This window comes from Ovis canadensis, chromosome 1 (assembly GCF_042477335.2).
Source record: "Ovis canadensis isolate MfBH-ARS-UI-01 breed Bighorn chromosome 1, ARS-UI_OviCan_v2, whole genome shotgun sequence".
Taxonomy (NCBI): Eukaryota; Metazoa; Chordata; class Mammalia; order Artiodactyla; family Bovidae; genus Ovis; species Ovis canadensis.
This window is the reverse complement of record NC_091245.1, coordinates 193,099,115-193,117,209: the sequence shown is the minus strand read 5'-3', so window position 1 is coordinate 193,117,209 and position 18,095 is coordinate 193,099,115. Positions and strand designations below refer to the sequence as shown.

The following is an 18,095-nucleotide window of genomic DNA, read 5'->3' as shown; positions in this document are numbered from 1 at the left end:
CGGTTAACCCTCCCCTTACCAGAAGTCTGGCCAACCTCCAGAAAAGGGGCTTTGGTCATCCCGCATAATGACAATCTGCGGAGGCCTGGGGTGCTGTGCTGGGCTCTCCACCAAGCCCAAGAAGGAATGCCCATGTTACGTTGAGTTAAAACTTGAGTTAGAATGAAATGAGAGAGGCGCAGACATCTTGGATTACCAACTAAGAGCAGATGTGCTTGCCCTCTTGGTCTCATAAAATTATTCTGAAAACGGTGAGGCAGGCTCTGTCATTGTCCACCTTGCACAGATAAAGATACAGAGGTGCAGAGATGTTCACCTGCTCTGAAGCCCAGGCTGGTTACCTTACACAGGTGGTGTTCAAATTGTGCTCTGCACACCCCAAGCCATTGATGTCGCTTTACAGGGCACTGTAGGAGCAAGGAGGGAGTCCTCTGGACCAGCTTGGATGTCCCCCTCCCTCTTCAACTACAGCATAGCTTTTAACTTGTCTGGACCTTCAGATAGGACTCTGCCAGGATTTCCCAGCTAAAAAAGAAAAAAAAATATATACATATATATTTTTAAACCACTGTCCCATCCATCTGCTTGAAGACTTCCAGTCAGTATCTGCCCCAGCCGGTCCTGGACCCAGTGCTGCAGAACCTGAAAGTGAGGCTCTTTGGGCCTCAGCTTTAACTGAAGAATTACTATGAACAATACTAGATGCTGTGTGAGCATCAGATAGAATTCCCATGCACTTTGAATTTGTAAAGGAAATTTCAAAGAGCTGATTCCACAACTCTTGGACTCCTCAGGCAGATTAGGGATATGAAAGTAACTCAGGTTAGGGATATGAACTCTATTCCAGGGTAGAGTGCGGGGAGAGAAGGTGACTTGTGAGAGATCACAGATCTTGGAGAGATCTGTTGCCAGGCTGAGTCCCCATCCTACCATCTATTTCACATCCAACCTAGTGGTAAAGGCTTCCATGGGGCTACTTGGAGAACTTAGAAGCATGTCAGTTACTGATTGCTACAAAACAAACCACCCCTCAAACTAGTGCCTTACAACAGTAATCACAGATTTGTTCACATCTTTACAACTGGGACTGGGCTCAGTGGGGACATCTGTCCATGTTCTACATGGCTTGGTCACCCAATTAGCAAGTTGGCGCTGGCTGACAGCGGGGAGGTCAGCTGGGGTCGTTGTGCAAGAGGGTTGGTTCTCCATGTGGCTGCCTGGGCTTCCTCACAGCATGGATGCTGGGGACCAACAGGGAGGGAGGGGGAACTGTCAGTCTTCCTAAAGCGTGGGTTCAGACCTGGCTGAGTCATTCCCAGCTGTGCTGTGGGGACAGGGAGGATCTTGGGAAGAAGTGGATTCCTCCTGTCTGCCTAGGGCCTCATTTAAAGTGAAGAACCCCTTCCTCCCAGAGGGGATTAGCCCTGAGAATGACGTTATTTCAAGGAAGTCTGTATGCTGGTCTGCCCCCTCCTCATCCCAAGGAATTCCTGGATCGGGAATAAACACAGAAGTAAAGCTCGGGTCCAGACCTTGTTCAACTTTTAAGTGCCCGGTAAAATCTAGGATTCTTCTAGTCGTTAGTGCTAGTCACCAGATGTTTACGTTTCATCTCCCAGTTACATCTTTTGCTTCGAAGTTAGGTGTAGGCTTGTGAGTTGGTTTTAAAATATCTAAGTGTTCTTTGATACTGCTCCCTTCAGGAGGTGGAACTTCGCTTTACCCATATAGTATGGGTTGGAGTTAACGACTCACTTAGAATAAACAGAATATTCTGACTTTCAGAGAAGGTCCTAAAAGGTTTCGTGGCTTCTTCTTGGACTCTCTGTTGACATGCTCATTCCAGGGGAAGCCAGCTGCCATGTCATGAGAAAACTCAAGGAGTACTTTAAAGTTTCATGTGGGGAGGACCTGAGGCCTCCTGCCAACAACCAGTCCTAAGCTGCCAGACATGTTAGTGAGCTGCCTTGCAAACAGACTCCAGCCCCTGTCAAGCCTCCAAATGCCTGCAGCTTTGTGAGAGGCCTGGGGCCAGAGCCACCAGCTAATCTGGTCATAGATGCCTGACCCTCAGAAGCTATGTGAAATCATAAACGTTCATTATTTTCAGCTACTAAGTTTTGAGGTTGTTATACAGCAATTGATAACTAATACACCTGTGATTTGCTTTGGCTTTTAAAGAATGGACAGAAGTGTCATGTGTCATTTTCAGGAAGAAGAAACCTTAAGAACAATGTTCAGTTCAGTTCAGTCGCTCAGTCGTGTCCGACTCTTTGCAACCCCATGAATCGCAGCACACCAGGCCTCCCTGTCCATCACCAACTCCCAGAGTTCACTCAAACTCACGTCCATCGAGTCAGTGATGCCATCCAGCCATCTCATCCTCGGTCGTCCCCTTTTCCTCCTGCCCCCAATCCCTCCCAGCATCAGAGTCTTTTCCAATGAGTCAACTCTTCGCATGAGGTGGCCAAAGTACTGGAGTTACAGCTTTAGCATCATTCCTTCTAAAGAAATCCCAGGGCTGATCTCCTTCAGAATGGATTGGTTGGATCTCCTTGCAGTCCAAGGGACTCTCAAGAGTGTTCTCCAACACCACAGTTTAAAAGTATCAATTCTCCAGCGCTCAGCTTTCTTCACAATCCAACTCTCACATCCATACATGACCACTGGAAAAACCATACCCTTGACTAGATGGACCTTTGTTGGCATGCCAACTATATTCTTTTTTTTTTTTTTTTTTTTAAATTTTAAAATCTTTAATTCTTACATGCATTCCCAAACATGAACCTCCCTCCCACCTCCCTCCCCATAACATCTTTCTGGGTCATCCCCATGCACCAGCCCCAAGCATGCTGCATCCTGCGTCAGACATAGACTGGCGATTCAATTCACATGATAGTATACATGTTAGAATGTCATTCTCCCAAATCATCCCACCCTCTCCCTCTCCCTCTGAGTCCAAAAGTCCGTTATACACATCTGTGTCTCTTTCCCTGTCTTGCATACAGGGTCGTCATTGCCATCTTCGCCAACTATATTCTTTTTCCAGACAAGTTCTAGATGGTGGCAGCTTCATCAGGCTGGCCCTGGAGTAAGGACCATGTGTGAGTCAGGGTCCAGCAGGGGAAAGATGACACAGGCAATAGGGGAATTGAGCGTTTAATAAGGTGTTAATCCACAAAGGCGTGGACAGCCTTAGCAGAAACTGGGGAAGGATGGTGAGACATCCCCAGCCAGCATTACTACCCCCCAAGCCTGAAGGGGCAGAGGACGGAGCAGTTGCTAGGATTTGGTGAGAGTTGTAGCTGGAGGAGGGCCCCAGCACAGCTATAGGTTTCAGTACAGAAATGCCACTACTCCAACTCACAGCCCTGCCAGGAGGGCTCTGGAGGAATGAACACCTGACCTTACCTCCTCCTGGGTCTTCCCCCTGGCCAACACATGTAGTTTCAAATATTGGTTTTGTCAGTATCTAAATGACTGTTTATTTATCTTAATAATATTTATTTGGCTGCTCTGGGTCTTAGTTGTGGCATGCAGGATCTTTAGTTGCAACCTGTGGGATCTAGTTCCCCAACCAGAGATTGAGCCCGGGCCCTTTGCATTGGGAGCATGGAGTCTTAGCCACTGGACCACCAGGAAAGTCCCTCAGTGAGTCTTTAAAAGTGGTACCAAAGAGTTCTCTTTATTAGATATTTAGGGATACAATTTATAGCTTATTCATTTTGATAGTTCAGTGAGTGTTTTTCTTAAAATAGTTGTACTTCTGAGGCCATCCTGAAGTTCCTTTATGGAAGAGGTGGCCAGCATCTGCTTTAGATCCTTTTCCACAAGGAAGTCTTTCTTCCTTGTTTGATGGGGCTTTCCACATGCCTACCGGCCAACCCCTGGCCTGCACTCTATGAGGCTTGCTCATGGAGGTTGTGGCCTCTGATTTCAGAAGAATATATCTTTTCCCAAATAGCTCAGGCCTTCCATCCTTCCATACTCACATATGATGGTCCAGTCCAGTCCTAAGTCCAGCTGGAGGATCTATACAACACCCCTTCCCCAGAGCTGCTTTAGCTACCCCTAGGCTTTCAAGATCCAGGAGTCTTAGGCAGAGAAAGAGCCAACTGAGTAGGAAAGCGCTTATGGGATAATTGACTCAATGTGCAGAGTTCTTAGTGTGTGCTTGCTTTCACAGAGAGCCTGGGCCAGGTTGGCAGTTTCAAACCTCTCCTTAGAGCCTCATTATTCTAGTGACGCCAGCCCACCCAGTGTCCACCACCCAGGCATCTTCTCCCTAGGATTTCAGGTAGGTCATGGTCATGAATGCTAGAGATGAAAAGATCTTGCTTAAGAAGTAAGTATTGGCTCTTGCCTAATGTGGTCACTCTTAATGTTTGTATCTGTGTAAAACAGTGGCTAAACAGTAAGTCCAACTTATCTGTGTTCACCACATAATGTCAGCTTAAAAAAAATGCCTGTCAACCAGAGCTTTTATAGACCTTCTTTTCTATATTTTAGAAGAATATGCAATGTTCTGTTCTAAGACATTTAATATTGGAAAGAACGGTTCACTAATCTAGACTGAAAGCACTGAAAGAGAGAGGAAGAAAGAGAAATCGCTCAGTCATGTCTGACTCTTTGTGACCCCATGGAATATAGCCTATCAGGCTCCTCCAGCCAAGGGTTTTTGCAGGCAAGAGTACTGGAGTGGGTTGCCATTTCCTACTCTAGGGGATTTTCCTGACCCAGGGATTGAACCCAGGTCTCCCACATTGCAGGCAGACGCTTTACCGTCTGAGCCACCACGGAAGCACTGGCCCAACATCAAAATTAAAGTAAAAGTGTGTCTCTGGGCATAGAGAGGTCCAAGTCAGCTGGTCCAGGGTTGCTCAGATGGGATAAAAACAGCTCATCTTCCTGGAGCACCAATTCTGTTAGAAGTTTTAAGGGTAGGGGGAACACATTTTTATCTATAACACATTATGAAACAGACTGTAATTCACATGGACTTTAAATATAAATTGCAAATCTTCAAACGCATTTTAGCTTACAGCTGGCCTTTTTGGGCTACAACATCTCGCCCACCTCCAGCTCGTATTCACGTGAGGGTGCTTTCGTGGCAAAACTGGAAAAGCACAGGATCTGAAAGCGCCTTGCTGGTGGTAGAGCTCCCCAGATGAGAAGAAGACTCAGCTAGGACCAGAAAATGAAATACCCGGACCCCTCTCTTGTCTGTTTACATAAATAACTTCCCCAGGATGGGAGAGGATATCTTGCTGTGTGCTTTTACTTTTATAATGAATTAAAAATTTTTTTTGATGTGAACCATTTTTAAAGGCTTTATTGAATTTGTTACAATATTGCTTCTGTTTCATGTTTTGTATTTTGGCCACAAGGCATGTGGGATCTTAGCTCTCTGACCAGGGAGCGAATCCACACCCCCAAGTGGTAAAGTCTTGACCCGGGGATATGCTGTGTGCCTAGTCACTCAGTCGTGTCCTGCTCCTTTGCAACCCCATGGACTGTAGCCCTCCAGGCTCCACTGTCCGTGGGGATTCTCCAGGAATACTAGAGTGGGCAGCAATGCTCTCCTCCAGGGGATCTTCCCGACCCAGTGATTGAACCCAGGTCTCCCTCATTACAGGCAGATTCTTTTCTGTCTGAGCCACCAGAGAAGCCCTTGGAGCCCCAGGGAAGACCGTGATATGTGATTTTATGGCAAATTCTTGGAGAGCCATCCAGGCCAATGAGTTTAGCAGGATATCTTTATAAACTGTTTGAAGGTAGTAAGGGATTCGAGCGCCCAGTCCCAGCTTGTGGCAGGGGTGAGCATGAGGGTGTGTTCCCCACACCAGCAAGCAATTCTCCTGCACCGGTTGGGTGTCCTGTGATTCAACTCGATTTTGACACTGTCTCCCTGGAGATAGTGCCAGCTTCCACAGGTTAAGGCTCAGTCCCACAAGAGGCACCCCCGCCCCCCGCCAACATTCCAGTCACAAATCTAGTTTGTATCTGTACTTCTGACCTCCTGCCTATAGATTGGAGGTTCTTATGACCCCCACTTGGGCTCAATCAGTTTGCTAAAGGGGCTCACAGAACTCAGGGAAACATTTTACTTACTACATTACCAGTTCATTATGCAAGGATGTAACTCAGGAACAACCAGATGGAAGAGATGCACAGGGTAAGGCATAGGAAAGGGACCAGAGGTTCTCCATCTCCCCCATCTTCATGTGTTCACCAGCTCCAGGGCTCTCTGAACCCTGTTCTTCTGGGTTTTTATGGAGGCTTCGTTACACAAGCAGGAGTGATTAAATCAGGGTCATTGGTGATTGAACTGTCTCTAGCCATCGGGGAGTAGGACTGAAACTTTCAACCCTTTAATCACAAGGTTGGCTCCTCCAGTAGCCAGCCCCCCATCTTTAGGTGCTTTCCAAAAGTTGCCTCATCAACATAAAATCAGTTGTGGTTGAAAGGGACTTACACATAACAAGATATCCACTTCACCGTTGTGGCTCTGAAGCAATTTCAGAAACTGAGGACGAAAAACCGAATATTACAACAAAAGATGCTCTCAAGACTCATAGCTCAGAAAATACCAAGGGTTTGGGGAGCTCTATTCCAGTCTTCAGTGTCCCTCAATACCCATTACGTGAAGATTCACATAAATTTCTGCTTGATTTTAGATCTCAAAAAGAGCTGCCTTCACAAAAGAATTAGTATGAATTCTTTTCTTATAGGACAATGAAAATTATGTAACTTACTGTGTTTCTTTCTGCTTTGTTGCCAGACAGCTTAGAACCAAATTGCTCAGGTCTTGTAATACGTTCTGCTCTGATGCCAGAAAATGCCTGCCTCCTCTGTCTCCTTCATATGGACCCTGAGCTCTTTCATCCTTATATGTCATGTCTTGTTCGGTGTTGCAAACAGTCAGCCAACTTAGGAAGCAAGCAGGGCACAGATTTTAATGTAAATATTGTTTTCAATCAGCATTTAAATGAGTGTGATCAATGTACACCAAAATTCAGATGCAAGGCCAAAAATTATAAACACAGACAAAAAGATAAGCATTAGAGAGGAAAAACTGATGAATATTGTTTTAAAACAGAAAAGCCTATGTAAATCCATATTGCTATAAATAATACTACGATGAATAACTATGTGCATAATTCTCTGATTAGTTCTCTAAAGTATATTTCGATAGGTAAAGTTATTGCCCTAATGGCATAGCTATTTCCAGTGAAAGGTGCTCAGTCATGTCCAACTTTTTGCGACCCCATGGACTATACAGTCCATGGAATTCTTCAGGCCAGAATACTGGAGTGGGTAGCCTTTCCCTTCTCTGGGGATCTTCCCAACTCAAGAATCGAACCCAGGTCTCCCTCATTGCAGGCAAATTCTTTACCAGGTGAGCCACAAGGGAAGCCCAACTATTTTCAAGGGCAAGTTAATTTTCTATGGATATAGGATACTTGGGGTCACACACAAGGCTGTACAGCATCGTGGCTGAGACTGTGGGCTCCAGGGTTCAAATTCTGGCTCCACTGCTGAGTATAATTAAAAGCAGGCTATTCACCCTCTAGTTTGCTTTAGGAAATAGTGGTAAACACAGTGATCTACTCAGTTCAGTTCAGTTCAGTCGCTCAGTTGTGTCTGACTCTTTGTGACCCCATGGACTGCAGTACGCTAGGCTTCCCTGCTGCTGCTGCTAAGTTGCTTCAGTCCATCACCAACTTCCGGAGCTTACTCAAATTCATGTCCATTGAGTTGGTGATGCCATCCAACCATCTCATCCTCTGTTATCCATCCCCTTCTTCTCCTGCCTTCAATCTTTCCCAGCATCGGGGTCTTTTCAAATGAGTCAGTTCTTCACATCAAGTGGCCAAAGTATTGGAGTTTCAGCTTCAGCATCAGTCCTTCCAATGAATATTCAGGACTGATTTCCTTTAGGATGGACTGGTTGGATCTCCTTGCTGTCCAAGGGACTCTCAAGAGTCTTCTCCAACACCACAGTTCAAAAGCCTCAATTCTTAGGCCCTCAACTTTCCTTATAGTCCAACTCTCACATCCATACATGACCACTGGAAAAACCAAAGCTTTGACCAGATGGACCTTTGTTGGCAAAGTAATGTCTGTGCTTTTGAATATGCTGTTTAGGTTGGTCATAACTTTTCTTCCAAGGAGCAAGCATCTTTTAATTTCATGGCTGCAGTCACTATCTGCCGTGATTTTACAGAGGTCTACTCAGCAAAAGGTAAAATAGAAAAGAAAGAGCAAGGATACATAAAAGCTAGAAAGCTTAAAACAAAGTGAATGAAGCAAACCGAAATGAAGCTATTATGGAAATAATTGTAAATGAGTTAAACTTGCTAGAGTAAAAGAGAGTGGTTCTCAAAATCGGGTCAGGAGTCAAATAAGAGATTGTTCCCTCAACTCCAGCTGACTCCTTCCTATGGAATCTGGGCACCATGCACAACTCCTGTGTCACTGCTCTTGTCTTGTAGGTGGCCACTAAATCCAACAGAGTCTCTTCAGCCCTTGTCTTTCCTAACTTCTTGGAAATATTGGATGTTGCAAGCCACGCCTTTCCCCTCTATACAAGCTCTTTCCTCAGCTTCTCGAGGCTGCATTTCCTCCCAGTTTTCTTCCGGTCTTGTTGGCTTTTCCTTCTAAGTGTCTTCGGCCCATCTCTTCAGTGTTGGCACTGTTGCTCAGGGTGTCCCTAGGTGCTTTTCTTTCTCCCTCCACATATTCTTTCCGTAAGATCTCCACCACTCACTCCCAAAGCTCTGATTATAACCCATATGCTGATGGATCCCAAATCTGGAATTCCAGTCGAGGTCTCAGGAGCAATTCTGAGCTGTAAATCTGTATCTCTAATTGCATATTGGCTATTTCCATCTGGGAAGTTTGGAGGAACCTCAAATTCAACTTTATCCAACTGAATTCATACTTTTTCTCATTTCTTTCTCCTGATGCTAGTAAATGGCACCCCCTGGTTGCTAAAGTCAGAAACCTAGGGTCCAACTTTGACTCCCCTCTCCCTTACCACTGCTGATTCAAATGAAACAGTCTCTCCTAAATATTTTCCAGATCCGTTTGCTTCTCTGAGTCCTCAGGGTCAACACCCTCTTGTGGCTCACTACCCTTTCTTGCCTGGGTTATTGTAGAGCTTCCTGAATGATTTCTCTACCTTGAGTCAAGCTATACTTCAAACCAATCAATGCCCATTGTGCTCCAGGGTGCTTCCTCTAGAGCAAAGAATTTGACCATGGAATACTCATGCTTAACATCCTTCAGTGGCAAGGCCCTTGGTGACCTGCCACTGAATTTCTTTTGTCTTAAGTGTGCCTTGCTCTTACACTCAGGCCTTTGCACTCGCTGTTCTTTCTATTACTTGCAATTCTTTTCTTAGCTTACCTCCTCTCATTCTTCAGGTCTCAGATTAAATGTCACTTTCTCAGGAAACTCTAAAGTAGGTTAGGCTTCCTGGCCATGTGCTTCATTATCACCATACAGTTTCTCTACCATTTATCACAAAAGTGTTGCAATTTCTTAATTGTCAGTTTCCCCATTGAGCTGCAAGGTCCATCAAGATGGGAACTGTGTCCGTCTCTTTCACCACCATGCACCCCAGAATATGCCCAGTAATAATCATTAGATGCTCAATAAATAGTTACTGACTACATGGACAGATATATAAGAAAATGTATATATATATATATTTTTGAAAATGTATATCTTAAGATTGCTCAGAGTGGCAGAAAAACTTGGAAAATGCCTAATTTTCTAACATGAGAGGATTAGTTCAATGAAGTATGAGTGTTCATATTTTAAATTTCCCAGTCCAGTTACTAGGAAAATTATGGTTAAAAAATGTAAATGACATATGGAAAGATGTTTCTCATATACTGTTAAGTGAAAACAGTAGTATTGCATGTGCAGATGTCTAGTGTGGTCTTATTCTTGCCCTGTGTTTATGAATTTCCCTTAGCATTCTTCAGCTCATGCATCTACCTTTGTATTCATTTCGTTCTTTTTCTTCTTAGCTGGTTTTCATCCTATGACTGTCTGCTTATGTTTTATGAAAGACGTCTCTTCTTCCATCCTTTTGGGGCTGCCCAGCAATTGCTCGGCAGCCTTTTCCTTCTGTATCCTGTAGCGGTCTACATTTTCAGGGATTTGTCCCTTCCTCTTATTGTTCAGGGATCAAGAGGTTTGTCCTTCTAAAAAAAATTTAGTAGAATTTTTTCATGGGTTCCATTTTTTTTCTCCTTTTACTTACTTGGATTGAATGAAACAATGCCATCAGCTTGGCCCAACACTTTCTGCTTGGGAGATAATAGCATCCTTTTCTTAGATCAACAGCTTGAGAGGAGGTTGGTGTGAATGGTTCCCAGTCAAATTCTGAGTCCTAGGGGACTCTAGACAGCTTTGCTCACTAAAGTGACATCTCCTTCAACACCTACCTCCTGGCTCTTTGATTCTGTGACCCTATATGGTATGTAACAACTTCAATTCCTTTTCCACTAAAAGGAAACAGGGCTTCTAGGGAACATGGCTGATTCCAGGTCTGGATGGGAAATATACAAGATAAGCCTAAACATCTTGTCACACCAGATAGTGAGGATTGTATATCAGAAGGATTCAGGAACTAATGTGAAGGGGTTTCCATTGGCCAATGGTGGATAATTTGAGCATAATTGAGGATAACTGCAATGGATTGAAACACTGAAATAATTAAATCCATGCATTCACAATAAACCCTTTCCTGGCAAAGCTCTAGTTGGTCTCTGGGAGGGTGCTAGAGACCAACACATTGTTTTTAAAATTAATAAATAAGATAAATTAAGCAGTTATGGTTCCTTTCCTTTTTTGAACTGTATCATGTAGAAGCCAAATACAGACTGATAAGTTTCTCTTTATAGAAAGAAACAAAAAATAAAAATTATAAAGTTTCTCTTTATTCCAGTTAGTAAATGAAGAAGGATGGATAGAGTTAGAACCATTTTGCAGCCTCCGCCATAATAATGGGCCTAGGCTTTGACCATCCACAGCCATCAACATCACAAAGAAGAGATGCAACCAGACTGTAAGGGACTCCTGGGGGAAGAAAGCAGCAGCACCTAGAAGGTAGTCTTGCAAAAAAAATCTAACAAACCTGATTAAGCCTCCAGATTCAACTTCCTTATATAGGATATTCAGGGGATAGAGGAGCATGCTAAGCATTTCAGCAACACCAACATGAGGATGCAATCATCAAAATTCAGATGGTGGGAAACTGCCTATTCTCTTCCACAAACAATTTTCCTGGAAAAAGAAAAAAATATATATATATATACACACACACATATGAGAAATGGTAAAAGGAAAATGTATAAAAGATAGTATTATCTTAAAAGATAGTATTATCACCATTTTCAATGTATAGACCTTATTTAAACACGTTACCATTCCTTTATCCAAGAGATCTTCCTGACCCAGGGATCAAACCCAGGTCTCCTGCATTGCAGGCAGATTCTTTACCAGCTGAGCCACCTGGGAAGCATCTAGTTAAACAAGAAAACTTATTAAATAAGTCAACACTTCCCTGGTGGTTCAGTGATTAAGACTCTGTGCTTCCAATGCGTGGGGTGCAGGTTCAATCCCTGGTCAGAGAACTAGGATGACACATGCTGTGTGGCCAAAATGTTTTTTTAATCATAATCTTTATGAAACAATTGAAAAATTGAGCACTGATTGGATTTCTTTACAATGTTAAGAAATTACATTAACTTTTTGGGGGTGATAATGATATTTTATTAATGTGAAAAAGTCTATTTTTGCAGATGAAATGATATGGTGTTTGGAATCTGTTTCAAAATATATGGAGATAGTGAATGAAATAGAAAAGAAAAAAGTTTGGCCATGAGTTGATAGTTGTTGAACTGGGTGATGGGAACAGACAGCCTATTATAACATTAGACTATTCTGCTAATTTTGCACATGTGATAGTCTCTATAATGAAAGTTTTAAAAATTGCAACTATCAATAAAATTCATTTAATCACCCAGTAAACCCTGCCTCTATCCTTATAGCATGTTAGAATCCTTCCAGCTCTCTTGAAACTACAGTAGATCCCATTCTATCACAATTACGTTCTTGCATCAGTACCTATGGCTAAAATCAACTCAAGTCAGAACTACCTTGAAACTCTTTTAAATTTCCCACAAAATAAGTAATTAAGGCATCCTCTGGATACTTTGTAGAGTGATTCTTATGAACATGAGCATTTGAAAAAAAAAACAGGAAATAAAAAAAACTAAAGGAACTCAGTAATTTGGAATACTTCCTTCATTTGTTTTCCTGAACACCACTTTTTCTTGATTTTCCCCTTTCCTTACTAGCCACTTGCACTTTTCCCATCCTCCTCCTCTCCATGTTAGAGTGCCCCAGGGTTCAGTTCTTGAATCTTTCTTTTCTATCTGCCCTAACTTCCTAGTGAGTTCATTGACTCAGGGCTTTAATTAATGTCCATAAACTGATAACTCCCATGTTTCCGTCTCTAGCCAGAATCAATCCTTGAACTCCAGACTCATTTATTGAACTGTCTACTTAATTTGCCCATCTGGGCACCTACTAGGTATCTCAACAGATTCAAAACAGACTTTTTAAAATTTATTTTTATTTTATTATGGTCTGTTTTGAGGTGTAGTTGATGTACAGTATTTTTTGGTTTCAGGTTTACAACATAATGACGATGATGATGATCACAGTACCGACGACCGTTATTTGTGGTCTTTTTGATGATAGTCATTCTGACCAGAGTGAGGTGATATCTCATTATGGCTTTGATTTACATTCCTCTGATGATTAGCAATGTTGAGCATCTTTTCATGTGCCTGCTGGGCATCTATATCACCTTTGGAAAAATGTCTATTTAGGTTTTCTGCCCATTAAAAAAAATATATTTATTTCTTTGTGTGACCGCACTGGGTCTTAGCTGCAGCACGTGGAATCTAGTTCTGTGACCAGGGATTGAACCTGGGCCCTCTGCACTGGCTAGCAGTGTCTTAGCCACTGGACCGCCAGGGAAGTCCTGCCCATTTCTTAATCCAGTTGTTTGGTTTTTTGATGTTGAGTTACATGAGTTGTTTATATATTTTAGATACTAACCCCTTATTAATCATATCATTTGCAAAAATGTTCTCCCAGTCGGCAAGTTGTCTTTTCATTTTGTCATCGGTTTCCTTTGGTATGCAAAAGCTTTCAAATTGAACTTAATTTTGTCTATTTTTGCTTTTGTTTCCTTTGTCTTAGGAGACAGATCCAAAAAAAAGACTGTTACATTTTATGTCAAAGAGTGTTCTGCCTGTTTTCTTTGAAAAGTTAATGGTTTCTGGTCTTTAATTCATCTTGAGTTTACTTTTGTATATGGTGTGAGAAAGCTGTGATGTCATCTTCTACACACGGTTGTTTGGTTTTCGCAGCACCGCTTATTGAAGAGACTGTCTTTTCTCCATTGTGTGTTTTGCCTCCCTTGCTGCAGGTTAATTGACCGCTGGTGTGTGGGTTTATTGCTGGGCTCTCTATCCTGTTCCGTTGATCCATGTGTCTGTTTTTGTGCCGGTATATACTGTCTGATTACTGTAGCTTTGTGGTATGATCTGAAGTTAGGGAGCATGATGCCTCTGGCTTTGTTCTTTTTTTCTGAAGCTTGCTGTGGCTGTTCAGGGTCTGTGTAAATGTTCGGGTTATTTGTTTTGGTTCTGTCACAATTCTTGATTTCTGAACCTTCCCCATCTCACTCCTCCCCCAGCATTCCTCTTTCTTCAATGGCACCAGTTGCTCAGGCCAAAAACTCTGGAATTGTCCTTAATGACTCTTTTTTTTGCTCCCATATTCATTCTTTCATTACATCCTATTTACCTTTAAAATAAATCCTGAATCCAGTTTCTTCTTACCATTTTTGCCTGTATCATTTCTATTGTTTTGTAGCTGGTGTCCTGGCTTCCAGCCTTGCCCCACAGACCATTTCTTTTTAAACCTAGCAACCACGTGGTCTTACATCCGATCATGTTACTCCTCTTGTCCAAATCTGCCCGCCATGTTCCACCTCACAGTAAATATGTCTTAAAATGACCTACAGAACCCTTCAAGTGATTGTGAAATGAGCTTTACTATGTTCCGTGAATCAACCATCCCTCTGACCTCCTGTCGTACTGTTCTCTGCCTCACTGGCTTTGCTTCAGTCCCATGGCCTTTACCGCTGCTCTTCAAACACATCAAGCACACTGCCACCCTTCTATCACTTCTCTGCTCAAATGTCATATTATAACCTCTCATCACACAGACTCACACACCCCTCAGCACTTCCTGGTGGCTTAGATGGTAAAGAATCCCCCTGCAATGCCAGAAACCCGAGTTTGGTCCCTGGGTTGGGAAGATCCCTGGAGAAGGGACTGGCTACCCACTCCAGTATTCTTGCCTGGAGAATTCCATGGACAGAGGAGCCTGATGGGCTGCACTCCATGGGGTCACAAAGAGTCAGACATGACTGAAAGACTAACGCTTCTTTTTCTTCTCTATAGCACTTGTCTTCTGCTAAACTATACAGTTCTTTTTTTTTTAATTAAAAATAGGGAAAATATTCTCAGTCATAAAACTGAAATACAGACAGGTACATTTGAATACATATAACCTAAAATATTAGTCTAAAATAATAAACACAATAAAAGGACAAAATCAAACTTGTAAAGTTTTGCTTCAAATATAACAACAGAGGGTTGATATTTTAAAACATATTTGCCAATAGTTAAATAGTAATAATCTTATTTAAAATTGGAAATAAAATATGAATAAATAATTTTGAAGCATTTCTTTTAAAATTTTATTGGAGTATAATTGATTTACATTGTGTTAGCAAAGTGAATCAGTTATACATATATCCAGTCTTTTTTCCATTCTTTTCTATAGATCATTACAGTATCAAGTAGAGTTCCCTCTGCTGTACAGTAGGTCCTTATTAGTTATTGATTTTATTTGTAGGAGTGTTCATATGTCAGTCCCAATCTCCCAGTTTAGCCCTCTCACCCTCTTACCCCCTAGTAACCATGTTTGTTTACTATGTCTGTAACTCTATTTTTATTTTATAGATAAATTCATTTGTACCCTTTTTTAAGATTCCACATATAAGTGATATCATATGATATTTGCCTTTCTGTGCCTGAATTACTTCACTCGGTATGACAGTCTCTAGATCCATCCATATTGCTGCAAGTAATATTCCACTGTATGTGTATGTATAGATATATATACACACACACACCCCATATCTTCTTTATCCATTCCTCTGTTGATGGACAAAAATATGGACCACTTCATGGATTTGTGTGTCATCCTTGTGCAGGAACCATGCTGATCTTCTCTATAATCATTCCAATTTTAGTATGTGAGGCTGAAGTGAACATTACGTTTCTGTTTTATTTATTATTTGTCTTCTCTACTGGACTGTAAAATCCCTAAGAACTGGACATCTGCTTTGTTCTCTGCTGTATTCCTGCTACCTCAAATCATTCTTGGCACGTAGAGAGAACCCCCAAATATTAATAGTTGAGTGGATGAGTCAGTGAAGGAAAGAATGAGAAGGCTTCTAGTCACAGATGGGTGGGCATGAAAACGTTTAAGATGCTCCTCTAATCAGCTGTGAGTGGGGAACCAGGCAGGGAATTCGGAGCTGTTCCTGCTTGTCTCCAGGTTTACTCCATTCTGTTTTGTTATTGAAGCCCTTCAAACGCTGCAGGGTTGCGATACGCTCTGTGGAGAAGCCCGTACATATCTCAAGAAACCATCCATGACAGCTACGAGGAGCTGAATCCCACTGACCGCCCCGTGAGTGAGGGAGGAAGCAAATCCTTCCTTGTTGGGCCTAGAGAGACCCAGGGTTAGGAACCAGCTAAGCCGTGCTTGGACTCTGACCCCCAGGAACTGTGAGAAAATAAATGTTGTAAGCCCTTTTGTGGTAATTTGCTACGCAGCAAATTAGTTAACTAAGAACTTGGTTTAGTGACTGGACCAGAAATTCCTTGAAAGCAGTGACTATTCAGCGCTTGTCAGATGAGTATTTTTTTTTTTAATCCCTGGATGACTTAGAGTTTTAATCTTTTTCTGTGTCTGCATGTATTTTGGGGGCAGGGAAAGCTCCCTCCAGCGGTTGCTAACCAGGTGCTACCTTAAATGTAATGTCTGTATCTCAGCCTTGCTCTCAGTCCTCATACCGCCACCTCATTTATGTGAATCTCCCTGTGGTTGTGATGACACGGACAAGAGTGAAGTTTCCTGAGCAAGCGATCACTTTCTACCCTGTCTAGGATGCATGGTTCAAGGAGAGGGATAAGCAGAGAGAGGATGAACTATTATCAGTAACTGTGGCCCCTTGATTAGAAATTGGAATGCTGCTCCTCTTAAAGCATTAACCTGTAGTTAACAATCACAAGTTATTGTTACAGATTAAGCTGCTTGACTGTTTCCCTCTTGATTTTAAGATGCACTTCCCTAGAGGTGCAGTCAGCAGGAAACAGTCTTCCCAGTCTAAATGAAGCATCGTAGAGGGGACTTTTCTAGAGCCACTAAATAATGCCAGCTCCCAGGTTGCCAGCATTTAATCCCTCACTGTGAATCTCAGCCAGAGAATGTGATAAATACAAGGGATTCAACACATCAACTATTGGGTGCAAGCATTTGATTTTTCCATGTGCACATTTTGATACAGGCAATGCTTATACTGAGACATAGAGAATCCTTTTCATCAGAGAGCTGACTGAGCCTCAAAGTTAAAATTCCTTATTGTACCAGTCAGAGACTCAGGGAGAGCTGTTTGGCTCTGCCAAGTCATGTGGTCAGCGGCCAAGCTGACGAGGAAACTAAAAAGCAGTCGATGTGAACACTTCCCTATATACCAGCTTCTTCTAGGGGAAAGATGTGAGAGCCCAGGAGAAAGGTGGTTAGGTCAGAATCTTTTCTTTCAACCCCACATTCCATATTCCAAGAAAGGATTTCTACTCTCTATGGGGTGTGTTCTAGAGCCCTAGGGATTGGGAGAACACAGCTGCATGGCTTTTTTTTACTCAAATTTGTATGCTTCTCCAGCAGATGATTGCTAACACTGGCAGGGCTGGACAAGCCTAGTTCTAATTTCTTAAGGCATGCACACACACATATTAAAGAAAATTTTCTAAGCTGCTTCTGAGGAGGAGGAAAAGGGCTTGGTAATGCATCACCCAGGTTGGGAAAACTGAGATTATGCAAGGGTGTCGGGGGTCAGGCTGGAGACCTGAGACATGAGAATGGGTTTATGAGGGGCCCTCCCTGGAGGTGGGGTGGGTGGGTTAGTGCAGTTAATATCGGGGAACCCCTGAGTTGGGGGAGGCACCTCTGTGGAGGGATGCTTCCTGATGCTCAGGGAATTCTTGGCAATGAGAGCGTTTGGGCTGGTCAGTTAGCAGTGGATCTAAAACTTCATGTAGGTTGAGCTGTCTTTATTCCTACAGATCCCCTGGAGGAGGGCATGAAAACCCACTCCAGTATTATTGGGCTTCCTGGGTTTGATCCCTGGGTTGGGAAGATCCCCTGGAGGAGGGCATGGCAGCCCACTTCAGTGTTATTGCCGGAGAATCCCCATGGACAGAGGAGCCTGCCAGGCTACAGTCCATGTGGTCACAAAGAGTCGGACATGACTGAGTGACTAAGCGCAGCACAACACCCTAGGTTAACATGTAACGTTGTCCAGAAAGTTTTCCTCTGCTAGTATCTGAAGCTCTAGGAAAACCAAAATCTGTAAATAAATATTTTACTTATTTATTTTTAAGTAGTATCGATGGTCTCTGGAGTTCTCTCTGGGCCCCGATTAGTATTAGATTCATTCATTCATTTTATACATCCGTTGAATACCTTTCTTGAGCACCCCCTTCCTGTCGGATGTTGTTCTAGGCTTTGAGGTCACCAGGGTGTGGAAGGCCCATGAGCTCTGTGCCTTCATGGAGTTTGCTTTTGTGTGGGGGTGGCAGGGACCGAGCACCATCCAGAAGGATGAGTCTGCTGGCTCATCAACTTCTGTGGGCAGTTTT

At 42.8% G+C, this 18,095-nt stretch overlaps 1 non-coding gene across 1 annotated transcript; it reads right to left on the bottom strand.

Annotated features, from left to right (window-relative positions):
* Positions 1-15,334: 15,334 nt before the first annotated feature.
* On the bottom strand, positions 15,335-15,438 carry LOC138431509 (U6 spliceosomal RNA). Its single transcript, XR_011253714.1, has one exon. It is a non-coding gene; the product is annotated as a U6 spliceosomal RNA (small nuclear RNA).
* Positions 15,439-18,095: the final 2,657 nt, after the last annotated feature.